At 38.5% G+C, this 16,500-nt stretch overlaps 1 pseudogene; it reads left to right on the top strand.

Annotated features, from left to right (window-relative positions):
- Positions 1-9,564: 9,564 nt before the first annotated feature.
- LOC104982546 lies at positions 9,565-10,588 on the top strand (annotated as a pseudogene).
- Positions 10,589-16,500: the final 5,912 nt, after the last annotated feature.

The following is a 16,500-nucleotide window of genomic DNA, read 5'->3' as shown; positions in this document are numbered from 1 at the left end:
GATGTCCATCAGCAGATGAATGGATAAGAAAGCTGTGGTACATATACACAATGGAGTATTACTCAGCCATTAAAAAGAATACATTTGAATCAGTTCTAATGAGGTAGATGAAACTGGAGCCTATTATACAGAGTGAAGTAAGCCAGAAAGAAAAACACCAACACAGTATACTAATGCATATATATGGAATTTAGAAAGCTGCTAACAATAACCCTGTGTACGAGACAGCAAGAGACACTGATGTATAGAACAGTCTTATGGACTCTGTTGCAGAGGGAGAGGGTGGGATGATTTGGGAGAATGGCATTGAAACATGTATAATATCATGTATGAAACGAGTTGCCAGTCCAGGTTGGATGCACGATACTGGATGCTTGGGGCTAGTGCACAGGGACAACCCAGAGGGATGGTATGGGGAGGGAGGAGGGAGGAGGGTTCAGGATGGGGAACACATGTATACCTGTGGCGGATTCATTTTGATATTTGGCAAAACTAATACAATTTGTAAAGTTTAAAAATAAAATAAAAAATTTAAAAAAAGATATACTTATATAGATATACTTAAGTACATCTATACTTAAGATATACTTACGTATATCTATACTTAAGATCTATTATGTATCTATTACGTATACGTATAGATATACGTAAGTATATCTTAAGTATAGATATACAATAGATATACGTAAGTATATCTTAAGTATAGATATCTATACATATCTATACTTAAGATATACTTAAGAACTTAGTTCAGTTTAGTTGCTCAGTCATGTCCGACTCTTTGTGACCCCATGGACTGCAGCATGCCAGGACTCCCTGTCCATCACCAACTCCCAGAGTTTATTCAAACTCATGCCAATTGAGTCAGTGATGCCATCCAACCATCTCATCCTCTGCTGTCCCCTTCTCCTCCTGCCCTCAATCCTTCCCAGCATGAGGGTCTTTTCAAATGAGTCAGCTCTTCTCATCAGGTGGCCAAACTATTGGAGTTTCAGCTTCAAGATCAGTGCTTCCAATGAACACCCAGGACTGATCTCCTTTAGGATGGACTGGTTGGATCTCCTTGCAGTCCAAGGGACTCTCAAGAGTCTTCTCCAACACCACAGCTCAAAAGCATCAGTTCTTCAGCGCTCAGCTTTTTTTTATGGTCCAACTCTCATATCCATACATGACTATCAAAAAAACACTTGGCTTTGACTAGACAGACTTTTTTGGCAAAGTAATGTCTCTGCTTTTTAATATGCTGTCTATGTTTGTCATAGCTTTTCTTCCAAGGAGCATGTCTCTTATTTTCATGGCTGCAGTCACCATCTGCAGTGATTTTGGAGTGCAAGAAAATAAAGTTTCCACTGTTTTCCCTTCTATTTGCCATGAAGTGATGGGACCGGATGCCATGATCTTACATTTTTAAATGTTGAGTTCTAAGCCAACTTTTTCACTTTCCTTTTTCAAGTTTCATCAAGAGGCTCTTTAGTTCTTCTTCACTTTCTGCCATAAGGGTGGTGTCATCTGCATATCTGAGGTTATCTGTATTTCTCCCAGGAATCTTGTTTCCAGCTTGTGCTTCATCCAGCCCAACATTTCCCATGATGTATTCTGCATATAAGGTAAATAAGCAGAGTGACAATATACAGCCTTGACATACTCCTTTCCCAATTTGGAACCAGTCCATTGTTCCACGTCCAGCACTAATTGTTGCTTCCTGACCTGCGTACAGATTTCTCAGGAGGCAGATCAGGTGGTCTGGTGTTCCCATCTCTTTAAGAATTGTCCATAGTTAGGGGCTTATAAGTAACTATATATTAATATTTTCAGAAAATCTCAACCTTAATCTTGCACTCATTAAAGCTTTTTAAGTTATATTATTAAAATTTATCTTCCTTTTTCCTTTCTTTATATTCTTTAAATAGTATTTTCTATTATTTTCATTATTTTCTATTACATTATTTTTCTATATCACTTTCAAATAGTCTATGGCCAGACACTCTTTCTGTACTTTTTTAAACCTTATTTGTATTTATCGTTTGGACTAACAAAAACTTCATTTTGTTTATTTCTATGATAATTTTTCTATGATTATTTTTTGTTTGGTTGTTTATTATGATTATTTTTGTTTCTATGATTATTTTTGTTTGGTTGTTTACTTTTCTGTTGAGATGTTTTCAAGGTCACTAAGCACTTTTGTTTATCACATCACATTTTTGGCAGCAGAAACCCTATCCTGTCCTTAATTTGAACACGTATGTTATAGATAGAATTTCACTGGTTCTTTTTCTAACTTATTTGGAGCCTATTTGAAAATTTTCTTCAGAGCTACAGTCATAAGGCTTAATTTTGTAGGTCTAGATAGCATTTTTCCTGTTTCGCCTAGGGGTTTAAGCAGTCATGGTTATGGATTTGGTCTGAAACTTGTTTGTGCTTCTCTTATTTTGTTAAGGGAACTGGCCAGAGTGGACTCACGTGGATGCCCTCAGGTTCTGCTTTGTTTCTCGATCAAGGGTTAGCTATTGAGACTTCATTTCAAATAGAAATGATCAATCCAAGGGACTTTGAGAAATTTTCTCTGTCTTTCCTACCATCCAGGGGAGGGAAAATGAATAGGCAAAGCTTATTGGTTTTGACCAATACTGTTATTTTTTTTTTAATTAAAAAAAAAAAAAGACCAATACTGTTATAAATCATCAGAAAAAGAGGCGAATATCATATCAGATTACCTATTACCGCCATAGTTTACATATCTACCCCTGTTCCTTTCTATTTTTATATTTTGTTCTGAATGATCATTATCTAGATCATCTCGTAGGTTCTCACTAGTCAGGTAAAGCAAATGGCTAGTTTTTCTCCCCAGTGTTTGATGAAAGATGATTTCCCTACAGTAGCGATAAAGAGCTCTTAATCTAGAGTGACCGTCTGCACTTCTTCACCCCTGCCAGTTAACACCAAACTCTCTCATTAAGTTCCCCTTCAGTCCCTGTAGTTATAAGGACCCTCTTTTGATGGTGTTAATGGAATCTTATCTGAGATAGCTTGTTCTCCTTCAGGTCAGCTTCTCTCTACAGTGTGTACTCTTCACTCTTTCCCATGGTTAAGTGCTTTACCCTAGCTATATGCCTACAGTTTTTTGTCTACCCTTGATTTTCTTCCCTAATTTGAGGAGCTGGAGGGGGACTGCACAGAACTTTAAAAATGTGGTCAGAATCCCTTATGGTTAAGCCCAGGCACACTTATCAGTGGGATTGGGGAGCTGACTAAGCTACAGTAAGTGTCATCACCAGGATGCTGGTGAAGGTAAATAGCAGAGGAAGTGGTGGTCCTTTTGGGAGGAGACCTGGGATAGTAATAGGGAGGCAGTCAGCAGTGGTGGTATTTTTCATGATGGTTGTCATGAGAGCCGTGTTGATATTATGAGCAATAGTAAGTGGCTATAATTGCAATGATGAGGGCAATTATGGTAGCTTGGGGGGTGTTGGTAATGGCAGAGGTGGTAGGTGTGGGGTGATAATGATGGAATGAAACTCCTGAAAAATCTTTCCCTTCACCAGTGAATTTATACCTACCCTGCCTGAAACCTTTTCCCTATTTCTGCCATCACAAGTTATTAGGATTAAGAGACGCATCAACTTCTCTTTAAAAGATAAACCTTTACCATCTAACTTGGCTGTTACAACTACAGAGGAAAAGACGTACTCCTGGATTTTATGTGGAACCTGGACGGTATTCGTTTATGAAAACAAGGATATACATGAGATAAACATATGAAATAATAAATCCATTTTCTCAGCTATAGTATTGGAGTATAAGGAGTCTAATAATGCCTCTCCTCTGAATGTGAGGGCTGCATGAGAAATATCACCTGTCAAACCCACAGTAGCTCTGCCATGTAACTTTTAACAATTTTTCCCTCGTTTTCTCTCTTTTCCTTTAACTTTGTGAGCCAACCTGGTACGCAAACTGTTATTTCAGTTTGAAAATCTTACTTCTACAGAAAAATCAGTTCCAGGTTTTAAGGTTTACAAATTAACTTACAAAACACAACATGATCACAGAAAGGAAAGTGAGATGTGGCTTCAACAACTGGGTAGGAGATCTGTCCAAATGTCAGGGGAGTGACTCGAGGACAACTTCCCTCTCCACTCATATTTTATGGTTTTACAATTGCTCAAGAAGAAGCAGAAGAAAGATCTGTTTTATTTTGTTTTGACCATAGTAGGGAGCATGATGCTTACTACAACAGTCAACACAGATGCGACTAAGAATGCTCAGGTTAGAAGTCACAGCATCACAAAAACACAAGTTTCCTCTAATGAGTAGCTAGGATCACACATTTAGCAGAGAGTACTGAGAGAGACAGACATCTTCAAAACAATCTGCAACAACAAAATGTACTAAAGGGGCACTTGTAAGAGTTGCAAATCTAAAAGCTAAGGTGTTTCTTGAAATAGAAAAAGACAAGTTTGGTCTCTACTTCCAATCAGTTCTCCACCCTAATACTAGAGAAATCATCCCCAAAGAAACGTTTGATCATTTCACCTTTCTGCTTTTGAATTCTTCTGATGTACACTCAGTACCCTTAGAATAAAGGTAATATCCTTTAAGGTCCAGAATCATATTGTCCCGACCTACCATCATGATTCCCACCCTCATTTCACACCATGTTTCCCTGTGCTGACTCCACTTCAACCATCTCAAGTTTATTTCATTCCTTCTCAAACCATTTCCTCACTGCTTGGAGTATTATTCTCCTCCAATGATCCTCTTCCATACCCCAGTGAACCAGATCATTTCTTCAGGGAAGCCTTCCCCTAACTTCCTAACCTTGGCCAAATTAGCCTTTTTCATGACTTTTTTTCACATTTATTCACAATGGTAATTTTATATTTGTTTAGAAGATGAGTTGAATGATGTATCATCTTGCAAATTAAAATTTAAGCTCTAAGAGCACAGGGACTGTGGCTCTTTTGTTCCCTTCATTTATGCTTCCAGTACTTTGCCCAGTGCCAATACCTACTAGGTTGATAAACTCTATCATCTGTTAAAACTGATCCTTCCCTATCAAATCAGGTGAGATGAAACCAAAAGTCACATCAGAAGTTATTAAAAGCTAGAGAAAAGAGCAAACAAAATACCTTAGTCATAAGAGCTAAAGTTTCTCACCATGTCCTTATTGAGGAAAGAATTAGTACGTTAGTACATTAGTTCATGCTATAAACTTTGAGAGTTCTTCTGGGATAAAGCTTCCATTTGTTTAAAATTTGGAGGACTTGTTGCTAGACCCACTCTATCCAAGTATTTCCATTAAAGTACATGAAATTGGTAGATCCTGCATATTTCAGTATTACTGTTGAGTTTCTTTTCTAAAAAAGAGAAAAATAAGGTGCATAATACGCCTTTCTCAAGCAATAGTTCTTAACAGATGGTCTATATCTGTGTTTGATTGACAGCATGGCTTTTCTTGGTGCAATACCATGACAGAATTGCTGCTGCATATACCCACTCACAGTGTTGTGTGCTTTTTCCCAAGAGAAACTGTGGTTTGCATTCTCATGGCCTGCTTTCACCACCAGCTGTCCCACCCATCTCACCCGATGCTATGACCAATACTCTAAAAATCAGAAATAGACCACACAGAATGACTTCACAGCCTATTGCTGGAAGAATGAAGATCCGAATACATATTGAATCCAGGCAGATAATATATGAATGAGAGACACTTTATAACACCCCCTCTGATATCCATGCATCACTCACTCTAGCTGGTGGAAATCATCAGTCTGATCAGTTTGCATTTCTAATTGTCATTATTCATGTGACTCCACACAGATGTTCATATCTTATTCCTTTCCACTATGCCCAGGCCACTGAGAACTTAACTTCTGCTCTGTTTCTGAGAGGCCTACCCTAGTGTTCTGCATTGGAAGTGGGTTATGGTGCAAGGAAGGTTCAGAACATATAGTATCACTGCTTATATGTCAGGATCAGATGCAGTAGCTGGTTCACTAGGAAGGGTTTGGCAGGAGGAATCAATGGTAATGGGAATCTAACTGCTGGCACTAGAAATATATATTGTGATCTAATAGTTAAAACTATGAAGCCCTGAACTTTTAGGACATGACTGTGGAAACTGGTCCTTATCAGCTCCATCTTCAACCAAAGGCAGATGCACCACTCCCTGTGAAAATCACCTGTATCTCAGCTCCTAGGCTTCAGGGGAATCCACCCATTCTCTGCCTCTGGTATCCTATCAATTTGTTGAGTCCTTGTGTCTCCAATTTCAGTACCTCATCTTGGAATTTATACCAGTGTCTGTGAATGCGGAAAGATCCATCAATTGCACTATTCACTGGGATTTCAATCTGAACTCAGCTTCTGATGCTGCCTTCTGAACTACCCTAGATGCCCTGTCCTAGATTTCACCGGCCAGGTTCACAGCCCCCATGTGGCTCTTAGTTGTCTGCCTTGCTGGGTTCCAGGTCTTGAGCTTCACCTTTTTGGAAAGGGGATTTGAAAAAATATTAAGGACAGGTTTACAGTTCTCTTGGCCTGGTAGATGTCAGTGGAGAGAGAAAGCAGTGGGCGTCCAAAGGGTTCAAGTATCTTGGCCAAGGATGCCAAATTTAAGAATCATGCTGTGTAGCTGCTTTTTTAAGTTTCCTCTGTCAGTACTCAGCTCACAGGAATCAGGTCATATCTAGACCAGTCAAACCTGAGATTATAGTCCCCAGCAGCAGATTATACACAGTTTCGCTTCTCTTTCCAATTTATTCCCAGTGCTCACAGAAGCAACATCTAAAAAGATGCTTACCTTATTATTTACATATATAAGAAAACACCTAAAATTATAATACATTGAGCTAGTAAAAGTGAAAAAGGAGAGTGGTAAGATCACAGTCTTGTGTTTTTTTTCTTTTTAATTTGATCTCAAATGTTTGCTCTCAGAAAGCAATTTCTGACTATTTCAATTCTAGTGCAAGTGTTTTAACAAAAGCTCTGAAAAAGCTTTAAGAAGTTGGGATCAATATTGAGATTATACAGCATGACCTATAAGCAATCCCTGCCTTTTGCAATCAAAAGCTGATGGTAAAAGCCACAGAAAGAGTTTACACTTAACTGATTTTTTCTACAAGAGAAAAAACAGAGTGTCTACGATAGAGGTGAACCATAAAAGAGTTGGGAAACATTAGACTAGTTTTTCTTCTTCAAGATGTTGATTTCCAAATTCTCACTTGAAATATATTGGTGACAAAGTCAGCAAGGATTTAGATGGTACCTGGTGAACTGTAAAGCTTTTTACCTAGGAGTTGTTGCTGTTTAGTTGCTAAGTCATGTCTGACTCTTTTGCAACCCCATGGACTGTAGCCCGCCAGGTTTCTATGTCCATGGGATTTCCCAGGCAAGAATACAGTAGTGGGTTGCCATTTCCTTATCCAGGGGATCTTCTCCACCCAGGGATCAAAGCTGTGTCTTCTGAAGCCCTGATCTTGGAATAGTTTTCTTTATTCAATATTTATATTAAACTCATGATGGCTATAGATATTGGGTAGAAATGTCCCCTCAGTGTGACAACTCATCTTTTGTAATATAGAAAGTCTATTGCTATTGCTAAGTCAACTTCAGTTGTGTCCGACTCTGTGTGACCCCATAGACGGCAGCCCACCAGGCTCCCCCATCCCTGGGATTCTCCAGGCAAGAGCACTGGAGTGGGTTGCCATTTCCTTCTCCAATGCATGAAAGTGAAAAGTGAAAGGGAAGTCGCTCAGTCATGTTCGACCCTCAGTGACCCCATGGACTGCAGCCTTCCGGGCTCCTCCATCCATGGGATGTTCTAGGCTAGAGTACCGGAGTAGGGTGCCATTGCCTTCTCCGATAGAAAGTCTAGTTCCTCGTAAAGAAAAAAGTATTCCTGTGTACACTTCTAAGAAGCATGTAAGCAAAGATATCATAATGGTTACATGTATTAGGCTCCAGCAGCCAGACATCAAGTCCCACAGCGGCTTGGAAGAGCCTTCAGCAAACTTACACATGAGCTTCTATGTCCTGGACAACCGCTCCTCTGTTCCCATGCCTGGCCTCCTCACGTCCCCCACCAGCAAGCTTTCTTCAAATATCCAGGCCACCATTTATTTTCCAGGGGTAGGAACATTTAAAAACAAGAGGAACTGAAGGAATATGTGTTTAAGAATACAGACTAATTCATGGCATCACAGAAGAGCTGAACTACCAGGCCATAGGAAACAGGAACCAGAGCAAATGCAGTGGCAGACATTCATATCATCCCATTAGCTTGCTGCCTTGGGATGGCTTAGCTGGGGCTACAGCCTCTCCTTGTATCCTTAGAGGGTGTAAAAACTGTGTTTGATAGATGAAAAAACCACCCTGGAGTAGGAAATAAAGAGGGTCTCCCAGTGGAAGAGATGTTGGTGTGGCACACATCGTCTAATACACTGCTCTATGATGCAAAGAGTATTTTTCAAAGGTAAAAACTGGCCAGTACTTACCCTATACATGCTCAGTGTGATACCTGTAACTCCAGTCTGTAAAAGCAAACTTTCTCCTCCAAAGTTGATTCCCAGAAAAGGAGATAATTGCAAATATTACCCTACTACATGTAGCACTCTTGTTTAAAAGTGTTTATTCTAATATTCTGATGATGCTATAGTAAAATTTATAAATAAAAATAGAAAATACTTCAATATGTAGTCAAATAAAATACTTAACAAGATGACACACATCCAATTTATCACCTATCAGGGACACTATATTTGGAGGAAAAATATACTTAACCATGGTCTTAAAGTTCTGTTTCTCTACTCTTCTTGTCTTGTGCTTCTTTTACTCTCCATTTAAATTTTTGTTCATTCTTATAAAGTGAATTGAGTACATAAATCATCCATTTTGATAAATAAAAAATGGGATATATTTGTGATCTTATCTTTTTTATTGTTGCTAGTCATTCTCATAATCTAACAGTTATGTAAATAAAATTATTTTTAGCAAATTATAAATACCAGTGCTTCTCTATGTATTGAAGTTAAAAATGTAAGTTAGTTTAAAACATAAGGATTTTTCTTGTTTCATAAAAATTGTCTTTGTTTTCTTTGCTTTTATGCACATCTGCCAGCAGTCTTTTTCTGACATATTTAAGAGACACAGTCATAATTTAGCAGGCATTCTGGAAATACATTTTTATCATTTCAATTCTATTTAACATAAAAAATACGAATTAAATATAAACTAAATACATTCAAAGCAGCTCCTTCATAAGACATTTTCATTTTCATCAATCTATACTATAACTTGCTAATTACTTAAAAAAATTTTAAAGATGTACCCTAATGATAATGTCTTTTTCTAGATGTCTAGTTTATTAAGCAACTTTTTTGCTATTACCTTGGTGCAACAATAATTGTGGTTTTGCATTGTTGAAATTTGCTCTTTGATATTGGAATACATTCTTAAATAAATGCAGTTATGTTATACATCACTTTAATACACAATCCTTGCTTTATGTTCTTTTGCTAATGATATTATTTGATGTTTATCTTATATTTATTACAGACTAGGGAAATGATATTAGACAGAAAGCAAATTTGAGCAATTTTTTATTCAAGTTCAAAATGAGTTGCAAAGCAGCAGAGACAACTCAACATCAACAATGCATTTGGTCCAGGAACTTCTAACAAACATATGGTGTGGTGGTGGTTCAAGAAGTTTAGTAAAGGAGACGAGAACCTTGAAGACGAGAGTGCAGTGGCCAGCCATTGGAAGTTGGACAGCAACCAACTGACAGGATCATCAAAGCTGATCCTCTTACAACTCTAAGAGAAGTTGCCAAAGAATCCATCATCAACCAACCATTCTATGGTCACTCAGCATTTAAAGCAAATTGGAAAGGTGAAAAAGCTTGATAAGTGGGTGCCTCAAGAGTTGACCACAAATCAAGGGAAGTGTCATTTTGAAGTGCCCTCTTCTCTTTTTCTATACAACAATAACAAAACGTTTCTCAATCTGATTGTGATGTGTGACAAAATGGATTTTATACCATAACTGGTGATGACCAGCTCAGTAGCTGGACTGAGAAGAAGCTCCAAAGCACTTCCAAAAGCCAAATTGGCACCAAAAAAAAAAAAAGGTCATAGTCACTGTTTGGTAGTCTGCTGCCATTCTGATCCATTACAACTTTCTGAATCCTGAAGAAGCCATTACATCTGAGAAGTATGCTCAGCAACTCAATGAGACGCACCAAGACTGCAAGGCTTGCAGCTGGCATTGTCCACAGAAAGGGCCCAGTTCTTCTCCACGACAATGCCTGACCACATGTCACACAACAAACACTTCAAAAGTTTAACAAACTGGGCTACAAAGTTTTGCCTCACCACATTCACCTGATCTCCTGCCAACTGACTACTACTTTTCCAAGAATCTTGACAACTTTTTGCAGGGAAAATACTTCCACAAGCAGCAGGAGGCAGAAAATGCTTTCCAAGAGTTCCTCAAATCCTGAAGCAAGGATTTTTACACTACAGGAATAAGCAAACTTATTTCTCAGTGGCAAAACTGTGTTAATTGTAGTGGTTCCTATTTTGATTAATAAAGATATGTTTGAGCCTAGTTATAATGATTTAAAATTCGTGATCCAAAACCACAAGTGTGTTTGCACCAACCTAATAAATACTAAACAGTTCCAAGTAGTTTGTTATTATTATGCCTTGTCCTGGATCAAATTTTTACTTCCATTCTTTGAAACTGGTATGTTCCAATGAGATTTTTTTTTTTTTTTTAGCGCCAGAGTTTTGGAGATAACTTTGGTTGAAAAAAAAATGAGCAAAGACAGAAAGATAAAAGACATTTTGTGCATTTTGTGGAAATGGCTTATATTTACATATCACTTCATTGTATTAAAAAAAAAAAATGTCCAAAATGCTATTGAAATGGCAACCCACTCCAGTGTTCTTCCCTGGAGAATCCCAGGGATGGCAGAGCCTGGTGGGCTGCCGTCTATGGGGTCGCACAGAGTCGGACACGACTGAAGCGACTTAGAAGCAGCAGCAGCAGACAGCATGAGTTCTAACATGCTGTTCCTAACAACAGCAAACTTAAAGTTGGATATCTATTGTCTCTGTGCATGTTAAGTCGCTTCAGTCTTGTCCAGCTCTTTTCGATCCTATGGACTGTGGCCTGCCAGGCTCCTCTGTCCTTGGAATTCTCCAGGCAAGAATACTGGAATGGGTTGCCATGCCATTTTCCAGGGGATCTTTCTGATTCAGGGATTGAATCCACATCTCTTACATCTCCTGCATTGGCAGGCAGTTTCTTTACCATTATTGCCACCTGTCTGTTGTTTAAATAAGAAACAGTTTGATTTTTAGGGTCTATTTCTATAAAATGACTTGCCAAATAAATGTTGGTTGTAAGATGATCTCATTAGATTTTTTTTTTTTTCAGATAAATAATGGCTCAGCTGAAATAATGGCAAAAGTCTTGACTGTCATTTCAGTGCATCAGTACTATACACACATGTCATATAAAGATTTCAACTGGACACTAGGTCAATGCAGAGAAAGATCTGGAAGAAATTATAGGTTTTTGACAAAAGAAAACGGTTCCAGAAATTGGAAGTGGCAGGGTCCATGCAAACAAGAATAGAAAAAGAGAGAAGAGACCCGGAAAATTTATAGCAGGGAAGGGTTAAAATAAGACTTAGGAATAAGACTGTTCTATACATCAGTGTCTCTTTTGCTGTCTCGTACACCGGGTTATTGTTACTCTGTGGGAGAGGGAGAGGGTGGGAAGATTTGGGAGAATGGCATTGAAACATGTAAAATATCATGTAAGAAACGAGTTGCCAGTCCAGGTTCGATGCACGATACTGGATGCTTGGGGCTAGTGCACTGGGACGACCCAGAGGGATGGTATGGGGAGGGAGGAGGGAGGAGGGTTCAGGATGGGGAACACATGTATACCTGTGGCGGATTCATTTTGATATTTGGCAAAACTAATACAATTATGTAAAGTTTAAAAATAAAATAAAATTAGAAAAAAAAAAAGACTTAGGAATATAAGTAACACCAGATCCATAACAGAGGAGCATAGAGGCCAAGGTGGGAACCATTTAGGCCCTATATATATATGAAACTGAGGGAGAGGAATACTGAGTGCTCCCTGAAGGACACATTTCTGTGTAGGTTACTACTCTTACTGCCGTGTATATTTCAATGTAGATCTGATTCTCTCTGCCCTAGGGTAATGGAAGCTAGGACTCAGAAGAAAAACTACTTTGAGAGAATATTCTGCCCAAAGAAAAGAACAGACTACAGAGTGGATTTTCTTTAAAGTGGAAATGCTTACCAGTCTCAGACAAACCACCAACATAACCTTAGTTGGTTGCTTCCTACTCCACTCTTTTACATTCATCTCAAATGATTATTTCATGGGTTTATCTCTGTCCTCATATTTCTGATACCTCCTCTCTCTGGCTTTGCTCCCTTGTCCACACTGAGAAAATAAAAACAATCAGAAAAGAACTCCTAAAAGTTGCCACCACCACACCTCTTCCCCTGTATCTTCCTTTCCTTTTATGGACGTCGTCTGTCCTAACTAGAGCCAACAGAAACACCACATTTCTTGTTTTACAGCAAACTCCTTGAAAAAGTCTATTTTCACTGTTGACTTTTTTCACTTCCACTTTTTTTTTTTTTTCCTGAACCCATTCCAGTCAGATTTTTTAAGTCACCAGTGACCTTTGAGTCATTTTGAGTCAGACTTCAAAGATCATTTACTTGATCTTTCAGCAGCCTTTCACACAGATGTCTAATTTCCACTAAGCAGGGTCTTTAGTTTGCTAGGTTTTTAGCAGACACATTTGCCTGGTTCTTCCTACTTCTCCGGCCCTTTCTCAGTCTCTTCTGCTATTTCTTTGACTCATTAGAGTTTCCCAAGAGGGCTGGGGTGGGGGGTAGGGGGGCGTCCCTTGATGGTCTTGTTGCTTTCAACACCAACTATGTATTAAATGGGCTTCCCTAGTGGCTAAGTCAGTAAAGAAACAACCAGCAATGAGGGAAACCTGGTTTCGATCCCTGGGCTGAGAAGATTTCCCTCCAGGAGGGAATGGCAACCCACTCCAGTATTCTTGCCTGGAGAATCCCCACGGACACAGGAGCCTGGCAGGCTACAGTCCATGGGGTCGCAAAGAGATGGACATGACTGAGTGATTAAGCACAGCACTGCATACCTAGAAATCTAATTGTCTCTGGGTCAAACTTAAATTAAAAAATTTACCGTTAACAATTCCTGTTAACTGAAAAAGGTTATTAATTTAGGCACTCATTTATTCACTCATTTATTCAGCAAAGAGATATTTATTGAAGGCATATTATGTGTCAACACTAAAATTCACCGAAAATCACTGTCTTAGAGGGGAAGAAGACAAAATTTGACAATATGATAAATAAAATAAATAAGAAATAAAAGTGGAGCAGAGGGAAGAAATATTAATTCTGCATAAAGTAAAGCATTTAAAGCAGACCATTATTTTTGGCATCTAAAATGGCTTGGGTGAAACCGTAGGTGATTACACTGAAAAAGAAGATAAAGGCCACGTCAAGTTCTTTGAAACACAAAGAATTAAAAACTGTTCTAAAAGTTATTAAAGGAGTCAATGTGGTTGATGGTATATCATAGACGCATTTTAGAAAGGTAAAATGCTCTGGGGTATGATGGACACATTGGGGCAAGAGAAAGTGTTAAGGCAGGGGGAACCATTACAGTTAAAAAGAGAATAATGTGGAAGGTATAAATTAAGGCAATGCACTAATTGGCTTAGATATGATCACCAACCCCCATTCATACAGATTTAGGCACTGACTTATTGTCATCCACTCTGTCACTACTTTTTAGGAAATTCAGCGTCAGTTAAGTGATTCATATGACACCCAGCACCTCTTGGACTTTTGAACTCTTCATCTCCAAAATTTTATATCCTCAGCTCTGCAAGTCCAAGGTCTGTATTTACCTGCTAACTGGGCTTCCTCTGATTTATTTTTTCACTCTTGGAACACCACCACTGGGCTCCTTGATTTCCTCCACGAGCAGTATTTCCATAGTCAATGCTTTAATCTCCTCAAAGCCATCAATCCAATGGCTTCATACAGAGAGTTCTGTTCCTATAAACCTCTTTAAAACATCCTTCACTCTTTCATACACAAATTCCAAACTTGCACGAGATCGATTTTCTTACTCTTCCAAGGCTGGTTCTGAGCACTTCCTGAATAAAACATGCATATACACTGATTATTTACCACTTAAATACATCAGTCCATTTAGCAAATATGTTTTGGATGCCTCCTATATGCTGGATTCTGCTCTAGGCTTGGGGGATTCAGAGATGAGCAAGACAAAAGCCTTGTCTCAGTAGCTTTTCCATTCTAATGAATGAAATCCATAAACAAAAGAGGCCGAGAGAAAGGAAACATTTACATCAAGCAACTTCAGTTGGCAGTAAACATCAAAAATCCACATCAAGGTAAATGGATAGAGATCAGGTTGGAAAGTCAATTGCACTGGATGTTGGGGGAAGTCTTTCTCAGGTGATGAAATCAGAGCTAACAATTGAAAGGTGGAAAGAAAGAGCAAGCATGATGTAGAACCAAGAAAAGAGTCAGCCTGCACTTGGCTCCTGCTTCGTTCAGGGTTGAAGGTCACAGGCTTCAAGGCCTTCCAATGGCCTTCGAGGCCCTAGAGCAAGGAAGGTCCCTGTCACCTCTCTGGCCTCAGCTTCTTTTACTCACCTGTTGGCTCACTCTGTTCCAGCCACTCAGGCCTGCTGGACAGGCAGAGAGCAGGCAAGCTGCCTGGTGAAGGTGTCCACAGGCTCTGAAATGGCTCTTGTCTCTCCCTAGAGCACGGTTCTTCCTGGCTAACACCCTCAGTGAGCCCACTCACAACCATAATCGTGCCAAGCACGTAGTCACTGTTGACTATTGATTTTTTTTTTTTTTTTTAACTAGCTGAATTTTTATTTTGGTTTCCACCTAGTTTCATGGGGAAGTTTACATTGCCTTTTAAGGAGTCCCCAGCCCTATTTCCGTGACAACAGAGGCAGGCACAGGGGACTTCCTTTGCCCACATACTTTCTAATTAAAAACTAAAATCAGCAAACACTTTACCAGAAAATGTAAAACACACCTCTGGTGTGCTTTTAGTCTGCAGATCCTAATTTTGAGGTTTCTGATTTAAGGACTCAGCCTTTGGAAAACCACGGTCAGTCCCAACAATTTCTGCTTTTGTGTTGTATCACATTGCTCTCTTATAGCAGTGAACACAGGATCTATGTACTGTTGGAAGGGAAGTGATGGAAAAGAAGAAAATACAGGAAGAAAAGAGTGGGAAAAAAAAACAAATTGAAATGGTTTTCTCTCTCAAAATATGAGTGTAGATTTTACAAACTGTTTCAAGCACCGAAAGATTTCTCTGAAAGTTCTTTGAAATGTTTGTGTATCAGCAAAAGACTGGTAAAGGGACTTTGTATTTCATCAGGAAAATTTAAACTCTCTGATTCATATTCTTTTTTCACTAAGAGAAGTGTAGTTAGAGCAGTGCTTCTCCAACTTTATGTACAGTGAATTACCCGGGGATCTTGTTAAAAAGCAGAATTTAAGCAGTTAAGGTGTGGTGCCTGTGGTTTCACATTTCTAACACACTCTCAGGAAATGCTGATGCTGCTGGTGCTAGGACTATAATTCAAATTTGGCTCAGACTATGTTTCACTTAAAAGAGTCTATACAGTTGTTCTATATAATGTATTTTGATGTGTGCAGGTTAAAGCATTTCACAGAGGTTAAAACTTATTTCACAGAGTAATAAGAAAATTAAAAAGTTCAATAATTTTATTTGGTTTATTGCTTTATTCAGGGAATGAGTTATCAGTACAGCACATCTAGAATCTTAGTTAATGGTCCTTAGTATTACACACTAGATTATTCACTTCTAAATTTTTAACAATACCTAGAATTTGAATTTTTGCTGTATATTTTTAAGAAAAAAATTTCATGTGTATTTTTAAGAGAAAGTGTTTAAATCTTGTATTAATAAAAATTGATTAGTAACATTTCCTCTCTCATACATACAGAGACACAATTTTTAATGGAAGAAAGAACATAAATCGTCTTTAAGTAACTTGAAATCATCTATAGTATTTTAACTTTATACATTTAAATGTTAGTAAAGTATCTGGACTCATCACTTCATGGCAAATAGATGGGGAAACAGTGGAAACAGTGTCAGACTTTATTTTGGGGGGCTCCAAAATCACTGCAGATGGTGACTGCAGCCATGAAATTAAAAGACACTTACTCCTTGGAAGAAAAGCTATGACCAACCTAGACAGCATATTAAAAAGCAAAGATAATACTTTGCCAACAAAAGTCCATCTAGTCAAAGCTATGGTTTTTCCAGTAGTCATGTATGGATGTGAGAGTTGGACTATAAAGAAAGCTGAGTGCTGAA

Source organism: Bison bison, unplaced genomic scaffold, assembly GCF_000754665.1.
Source record: "Bison bison bison isolate TAMUID 2011002044 unplaced genomic scaffold, Bison_UMD1.0 scf7180017864533, whole genome shotgun sequence".
Classification (NCBI taxonomy): Eukaryota; Metazoa; Chordata; class Mammalia; order Artiodactyla; family Bovidae; genus Bison; species Bison bison.
The sequence above is the reverse complement of the archived record's forward strand: the minus strand, read 5'-3'. Positions and strand labels throughout refer to the sequence as shown.